Source organism: Triticum dicoccoides, chromosome 1B (assembly GCF_002162155.2).
Source record: "Triticum dicoccoides isolate Atlit2015 ecotype Zavitan chromosome 1B, WEW_v2.0, whole genome shotgun sequence".
NCBI lineage: Eukaryota > Viridiplantae > Streptophyta > Magnoliopsida > Poales > Poaceae > Triticum > Triticum dicoccoides.
Genome location: NC_041381.1, coordinates 550,328,354 through 550,337,434, shown reverse-complemented (window position 1 = coordinate 550,337,434; position 9,081 = coordinate 550,328,354). Strand labels below are relative to the sequence as shown.

The 9,081-nt window shown below is 48.4% G+C and overlaps 1 pseudogene; it reads right to left on the bottom strand.

The window, feature by feature from the left end:
- Positions 1–2,400: 2,400 nt before the first annotated feature.
- On the bottom strand, positions 2,401–3,250 carry LOC119308193 (annotated as a pseudogene).
- Positions 3,251–9,081: the final 5,831 nt, after the last annotated feature.

Genomic DNA, 9,081 nt, shown 5'->3' with positions numbered 1-9,081 from the left:
CGCCGTGACAGTGCGGCACGCTCGGCTGTGGCTCAAATCCATCGAGGATCAAGTCCCCGCGGATGTCAGCCGTGAAGTTCAAACTTCTGAGTCTGACCTGACGGCCAGGGGCGTAGCTTTCGATCTGCTCCAGACAGCCAAGCGAATTGGCCCGCAGTGCAAAGCCGCCGAATACGAAGATCTGTCCGGGGAGAAAAGTCTCACCCTGGACTGCATCGTTGATGATGATCGAAGAAGCCATCGAGCCTATCGGTGACGACACAGAGGAACTCTCAATGAAAGCACCAATGTCGGTGTCAAAACCGGCGGATCTCGGGTAGGGGGTCCCGAACTGTGCGTCTAGGCGGATGGTAACAGGAGACAAGGGACACGATGTTTTACCCAGGTTCGGGCCCTCTTGATGGAGGTAAAACCCTACGTCCTGCTTGATTAATATTGATGATGTGTGTTACAAGAGTAGATCTACCACGAGATCAAGGAGGCTAAACCCTAGAAGCTAGCCTATGGTATGATTGTTGTCCGTCCTATGGACTAAAGCCATCCGGTTTATATAGACACCGGAGAGGGCTAGGGTTACACAGAGTCGTTTACAATGGTAGGAGATCTACATATCCGTATCGCCAAGCTTGCCTTCCACGCCAAGGAAAGTCCCATCCGGACACGGGACGAAGTCTTCAATCTTGTATCTACATAGTCTTGGAGTCCGACCGACCATGATAGTTCGGCTATCCGGACACCCCCTAGTCCGGAACTCCCTCACACACGCTTAAGAGTCATCGATCTGTTGAGTGCTAGAAGTGGTATGAGTTTATAAGAATTGCATTGGAAAAGCTTCTAAAGGAATGACCGGTTTTTTGGGGGAGAAAAAAAAGGAGAACCGATAAAATTCCGGGTTACCCTAGAAACCCTCCAAAAGGTCCTAGAAGTTTTCGGAGCCTCCCAGAATTTCTAGAGGGCACCACAGAGCTGCCACTTGGCTAGGCCAAGTTGGGTCGCAAGGCCCATTAGGGTACCCCCACCCTTGTTTGGGGTGCAAGACCCAAGTGGCAATTAGGGTTAGGGGGGGCTTTGGTGCGTCGGCCCTAGATGGGGACAACCCCCTCCCCTAGTCGGCCACCCCCTGGACTATATAAATACAATTTGATTCGTAGGACGGGAAAAATGTTGTTTTCTGTTAGGTTTCCCAAAAATAAGAACTGGGGAAGAATATTATGTGGTCGGTTGAAGTCACTCGTACACCCAACCGCTATTAAGCCCCCCCCCCCTACCACCACCACCACAGTCACTCCTGACAGCGGAAAAATATGTGTTATACTGCTATTAAGGATCCTAAAAAAATGTCATCTTTCAATATTATAACCTACTACCTCTCTCTCAGTTTACAGGGTGTGCACGTACCCCTAGGTCGTCAATTTGACCAACCTAATACAAGTCATATATTACAAAAAATATATCAATATAAACTTTAGATGTCCTATTTTCAAATGGTATAATTTTTGTGTTATATAGTTTATATTAGGGTGATAAAATTGGCAACCTAGGTATACACGTAGGACTTGTAAATTGAAACGAAGGGAGCACTATATTGTGGTCATTCCAAGTAGTACAATCCCATCAAATCCATCCCTAAGAAACCATGCATTTTCAAACCTGAAAACAGGGTCAGTTTTAGGCACATTTTGAGTATTCAAGTATTCATATATAGAGAAGTGTGACCAAACTTTTCTGTGACTAAAGCACTAACTTCAGTTAAGGGTTAAATTTCCTCCCAGCCAACATAGAACTACCCATTAATTAGATGCCTATTCATGTGTAACCGTTCATTGTTGGAACGGTCTTCATCGAACTTCTTTTTTTGAGGTCTCCTTCATCAAACTATTAATATGTGGTTCGTCGCACTCCACCCTCGATGACGTCTCATTTCTCCAGTGGCGTCTTTTTCAAGGACCACCAGTCCACCACAGAAGCAGGCATTTTTTCAGCCACAAAAGAGTATTAGAGTACTGATAGACTGGGTAAAACTTTGCGTCGATCGCAATATGATGCACATGGAACTGTATAACTACTGTAGGATATATGTTGGCGCTTTACATATCTGAATCTCCGTTACAAGGTGCAATGACAGATTAAAGACTGAACTGAACTCCCTTTGGCATGTCGAAACAGGTGAGCAAACTATCTATTTATGCCTCATAACAACTTGCTTGTAGATGTACTCCAACGTTTGGAAATCTGGTTGGATCGACGATTCACGAAAAACTTGTAAAATTTGCATCCAAAGTTCCATTTTAACAGAGAATTCACCGGCAACTTTATTCAAACAACCGTGAACTTCAGCATCCAGTTCTATATATATGCGTGTGCTCTGTTCTGTTCTTTTACATGCATCGAGCTTCCGCAGATCCTCAAAGGGCAGGGATCAGAGAGAAGTTTAGTCAAGAAACTAACAAAACAAAACAAACAGAATGTTTCCCTAGTGGAAAAAAGAAAGAAACAAGAAGATGTTACATCACCTAGCTACGGAGATCTTTTTTTTATTCACTCGATTGTGTCATCGTGTGGCACCTAGAGCTACACCCCTGCGCTACCAGAAACTTCCGGTCCCTTGTAATCGCCGCTCCTCTTGCCAGAGCGCGCGTACAGGGCGGCGCAGAGCGCTGTCCCAACGGCACACGTGAGGCCCAGAGGAGGAAGGTGTCCCGGTAGCAGGCGGCGCCGACGCAACGGTTGCCTCCGCGCGCCTCCCGCTGGTAGAGGAACCCGGCGAGGTTGCCGAAGCAGAGCGACCCCACGGGGATGTTGGCCACCAGCACGTTGTGGTTCAGCCCGAAGTTCTTGGTGCTGAACAGCTCGCTCGTTGCTGACACCGCCACCGAGGTGATGGCGCCCGCGCACGTCCCGATCACCGCCGTGCTCGTGTACAACAGCATGTCCCTCGGGTCCATTAGCAGGATGAAGGCACCGGCCATTGGCGCCATCAGCGACGCCATCGACGCCGTCTAGATGTCGGGGATTCAATCAATCCCGTATACAATTCCCTTTGTCTATCGGTATGTTACTTACACAAGATTCGATCGTCGGTATCCCTATACCTTGTTCAATCTCATTACGAGCAAGTCTCTTTACTCGTTCCATAACTCATGAGCCCGTGGCTAACTCGTTAGTTACATTGAGCTCATTATGATGATGCATTACCGAGTGGGCCTAGAGATATTTCTCAGTCATACGGAGTGACAAATCCCAGTCTCGATTCGTGCCAACCCAACAGACACTTTCAGAGATACCTGTAGTGCACCTTTATAGCCACCCAGTTACGTTGTGACGTTTGATACACCCAAAGCAGTCCTACGATATCCGGGAGTTGCACAATCTCATGGTCTAAGAAAATGATACTTGACATTAGAAAAGCTTTAGCAAACGAACTACGCGATCTTGTTATATGCTTAGGATTGGGTCTTGTCCATCACATCATTCTCCTAATGATGTGATCCTGTTATCAACGACATCCAATGTCCATGGTCAGGAAACCACAACCATCTATTGATCAACGAGGTCGTCAACTAGAGGCTCACTAGGGACATATTGTAGTCTATGCATTCACACATGTATTACGGTTTTTGATTAATACAATTATACCATGAACAATAGACAATTATCATGAACAAGAAAATATAATAATAATTAATTTATTATTGCCTCTGGGGCATATTTCCAACAGGAGAATGGCGGGAGAAGGGGGAGTGGAGGGAAGTGCAGGGGAAAAAATTGGGATCGACGAGAAAAGGGCCTTCTCTCGTCGACAGAGCGGTCCCACACGCCTTTTTGCTTCGGCTGGCGCCCCCAGGCGATCCCCAGGGGCTTGGGTTTGGCTCGGGTTTGCCGGCTGTTATTTCGGCCCAAACCGGCGAAAAACTAGACCCTGGGGCGCAGTTGGGCCATTTTTTGGGCGCCGGCGCCGAAAAGATCGCCCTGAGGGGCCTGTTGTAGGCGCGGCTGGAGATGCTCTTACGATATCGATATTAATTAAATATATAGGTCATGAAGCTGGGTTCATCCACCCAGTTTTGGCCCTTTATTATTTTGCCGGCTACAAAAAAAATATTTCTTTCATTGAAACACGATCGAACGAGAACTTAACAGTGAAAGTTAAATTTTTGTTAGCACAGTATAATCGAGGTCGCTCACAAACATGAGCATACACTCGCCCCTACGCACGCAAGCAGACCCTACCCCTATGAGCACTTCCAAGAGACGAGCCAGCATAACATTATCTCCAGATTTTATGAAATCATCATAAACACCTCGCAGTCATTGGGGACGCCTCCTTCCACTGAGTGAACATCGCCGGAAGTATGAAATAAATCCAGCAATGACGCAAGCATCAATGTAAGTCTATGAGTTGAAATCTGATGTGTTGGGATACCACTGTCCTCCTAACCATCAACCACATATGGTTTGCTTTTATGGGGAATTACAAGCAGTAAAATGCACAACCTAGAAAATAGATAAACTTGCTCTAAATTTTATAATTGTAAATCACTAAAATAGAGAATATTAGTTTTGTCCTACTACTATCATCCCCTTCCACCATGTTCACCATCGATCAGCTTCACATCCCCCGGTCCGCCTTTTCCCAGCCAGATTAATCATATCCCGCCATTGCACTTGGAGAGCCCACATATATCTCAGTCTCATCATCAGTCAGGTCAACCACGCACAACTGGCACGAAGCACGAGCTAGAGGCCGCACCCCTCCGTTCTCCGTACGTCTATCACTACAGGGAATGTTTCTGGTGCACCGGGACTATTTATGCTATCAGTGCACCGGTCGTCCGTTGCATATTCCAAAATGTTCGAAAAAATACGAAAAAAAATAGCGCATTGACACAACATCAATATACGTTGTCATAAAATTTTAAAAAAATATTCGAAACATTGCTGGAGATACAAAAATAACAAATATGACATTGAATAGTACATAACACAAGTTGGGCTTCAGTTTTGACCCATTAGCACATTGACATCAAATTTGTCATTTTTGTATCTTGAGCATTGTTTTGAATTTTGATTCAAATTTTTGTGACAATATACATTGATGTTGTGTTGATAAACAAAAAAATTTCTGAATTTTTTTGAACATTTTTTAATGTGCAAAGGGGTCCGGTGCACCGGTAGCACCAATCCCTTTGGTGCACCAGATATGTTCCCTATCACTACAGGCCGAGTATGAGAAAAATCATGACCTGCACCGATATTTTTCCCGTCCGAGAGGCTTTGTTGGCATCTTCGACACGTCGCGCGCACCGGCTGGCCAAAAAGAGCCAGGAATATCCTCTGCTCCGGCTTGCGTTCATCCTATCGATCAGAAGCGTACCACAGCACCATCAAATGTTCATGGAGTACCGCATGCAAGTACCCTACCAGCTGGACTAGCTGTGCATGCTCGTGCTAGCTAGGCACGGCCAACCTAGCCTAACTGGACTTAGCTAGCACCGACCTTTGAGCCCGCATCTTGCAGCGCGGCACAGGATAGAAGGGTCAGTGTACTGCATGCATGCATGCTAGGTAGACACGAGCAGACGATGTAGCCGATGAGGCCGCAGGCACGATCGACTCGCCGATAAACTTGACGAAACCGGGCAGGCACAGCACACCAAGGCTGCAAAGGCCGGCCACTTAGGAGCAACTATATGATCAGCACAACAAGTGTTGTAGAGAGTAGCGTGCACATCTTAACGCCCGTTGCATCACTGCCCGCGTCAGCGTGATGCATGGATGCATGCAACATGGGCCCGCCCAAAAATATCCTACAAGTATATGCCAGCTCTTCGACGACGGTTCGCAAACTGGAGAGAGGGAAACGACCTAGGTAGTTCCAGAAGTGTAGCGGTCAGCTGGGTGCGTGCATGATGCTATCCCGGACCGTTCCTACGTTCCATATCTGCAAATTTGCCAGGTATTTCATGGACACAACCGCAGCAGCGCAGGGAGCCAGAAATAAGCTATGAAGTGGAATACAATGGAGTGCACCGGGTCCGTGGTTTATGGCGTCACGGCCGCGTCACCGTGACGCCCGGCGACACCACCACGTTAATGGCGGCTTGTCCATTTATATTTTGAAGCTTGAAACTTTGCTCGCTCGTCACCCGTCGAGTAAATTGCAAAAAACCATCATAATTATGCAAATGTCATCAAACACCCACCAAAATGCATGTTTTTTGGTGGGTTTTTTCTGAAGCATTGAAAACTTCGATCCAATTGTGATGGTTTTTTGCAATTTACTCTCACCCGTCAGTATGCTGAGCATCTGCGATTAAACCCCGATCGATGAGGATCGCCCGGCCGGGTTAATGGACGGTCAGCGTCACCCACTGTAACCAGGAATGATTATGCCTCGTAGTGCACGTGCACGTAGTAGCGTGAGCAGTAGACCTCGTATTAGCTACAACCTCATTCGTTCTGCGATCGCTTTGCCAGCAACCGAGCAATGCGTGAAAGTAACTCAAATTATTAGTTTATCTACTATCACTATAAAAGAAAGAGAGGGACAGATCCAAACAATCACACCCATTCATCATCAAAATCTAATGGCCCTTAATCGTTCTGTGTTTAACGCTACCAACCACGCAACAAGCCACAATCGATCGCTAATCGCCCCGCACTAAGAAAACCGGTCGCCCGCACGACCTCCACCTTCTCCTCCCCCGTCGTTCGCCTCCCGCAGCCTCGCGCCGAGCCACAGGAAACCGCGCCCTTCACCGCTGCCTCGCGCCGCTGGAGCCACGGGAAGCCGCCGCAGCTCACCGGGAGCCCGCCCCCGTGTAAGACAATAAGTTTTGGGAACCAGCACAACCCTCTAGGGGTGACTTATCTCATTATATATAATGGTTGTGTTACAATATGTACCATATACGTACATAGGTACAGAAGCTATACATAGTCTAACACCCTCCCTCAATCTTAGCCACTTTCTCAAGAACTGAGAAGGGTAAGATTGCGCCTACAAGCCTCAAACTGTGGCAGCGGTAAAGGCTTAGTGAAGATGTCTGCAAGTTGATCCTTAGATGAGATAAACTTGATCTGGAGTTGCTTCTGTGATACACGTTCCCGTACAAAGTGATAGTCAACTTCAATGTGTTTCATTCGGGCATGAAATACTGGATTTGCAGAAAGGTATGTAGCACCGATGTTATCACACCAAAGAATAAGAGGCTGTGGTTGAGACAAACCCAACTCCTGAAGCAAAGACTGCACCCAAATAATCTCTGCAGTAGCATTAGCCACAGCCTTGTACTCAGCTTCAGTACTGCTACGTGACACAGTAGCCTGTTTCCGAGCACTCCAGGCGATCAAATTAGAGCCAAAGAATACTGCATAACCCCCCGTGGATCGCCTGTCATCTGGGCTACCAGCCCAATCTGCATCAGAGAAGGCCGAAAGGACCCGAGAGGAAGTCGGCCGAATATGCATACCAAATGTCAGGGTGAACTGAACATAACGAAGAATGCGTTTAACAGCAGCCCAATGAGTATCTCTGAGAGCCTGAAGATACTGACAAACCCTGTTAACAGCATAAGAGATATCTGGTCTCGTGATCGTCAAGTACTGAAGTCCACCAACAATGCTCCTGTACTCTGTGGCATCCGCAGGAGACAAAAGCTCACCATCAACAGCTGTTATCTTGTCGGTAGACGACATGGGTGTGGTGGTCGGTTTGCACTTCAGCATGCCAGCTCTCTGTAACAACTCCAAGGAGTACTTCTTCTGCGTAAGGACAAGACCAGTAGCACGAGAAGTGACCTCAACTCCAAGAAAGTAGTGAAGCTTCCCAAGATCTTTGACCGCAAAATCAGCACCAAGAGAGCAGACAAGAGCACCAGCAGCATACTGAGAAGAGCTGACAAGGATAATATCATCGACATATACCAAAAGATACATAGTGACTTCTGGCTTCTGTAGAAGAAATAACGAAGTGTCAGCAGTAGACGACACAAACCCATGAGCACGAAGGGCGGAGGCAAGGCGGGCATGCCAGGCACGAGGAGCTTGCTTCAAACCATATAGTGCTTTGGAAAGACGACAGATATAGTCAGGATGATCAGGATCAGAGAAACCAGGCGGCTGTTTCATATAAACCTCTTCCTCCAAAAATCCATGTAGAAAAGCATTCTGCACATCAAGTTGACGAAGTGACCAACCACGAGAAACAGCAATGGAGAGAAGAAGCCGAATAGTGGTAGGCTTGACGACAGGACTGAAGGTGTCCTCATAGTCAAGACCATGACGCTGCCGAAAACCGCGAGCAACAAGTCGCGCTTTGTAACGCTCAATAGATCCATCCGAATGCTTCTTCACTTTGAATACCCATTTTGAGTCAATAACATTTACCCGTGGTGGTGGAGGAACGAGAGTCCATGTCTTGTTACGAAGAAGAGCATGAAACTCCTGCTCCATAGCCTCTCGCCAATGTGGAATGCGCAGGGCAGCCTGATATGAGCGAGGCTCAGAAGATGGATCCGCAACTGCAGCAGCCAAACAAGCAGCCAACCAAGCAACCGTACCATCCTTACGTTCCTTAGGTTTGAAAATGCCACTGCGACTGCGTGTATGTGGTCGGGACACAGGAACCACCGAGGTCGACAGAGCAGCCTGCAACGGGCTGGAGGACGGCGACGTCGACGAGTCAGCCGGTGACGAGGAGCCAGTCACGGTAGCCTCGGACTCGGTTGGCGAAGAAGGCCGACCCACCGGCGAAACCGGCAGAGCAGACGAAGCAGCTGGCGACTCCGGCATCACAGACCGGGCCGATGGCGAGCTCGGCATAGTGGGCCGTGGCGCGGCTGGTGTCGCGGGCCGATCCGCTGATGAAGGCGACGTGAGGACCCGAGCCGCGGGCGAAGACGGCGTGACGGGCCGAGCCGCAGGCGAAGACGGTGTGACGGGCCGAGCCGCGGGCGACTCGGCGGCCGCTGGCGAAACGGACCGAGCAGTGGAGATGCTCGGCGCGACGGGCTCGTCGGGTGACCATGCATGGGCACGCGAATCGATGCCATGCAACATAGGGCGATCGACGTGCCCACC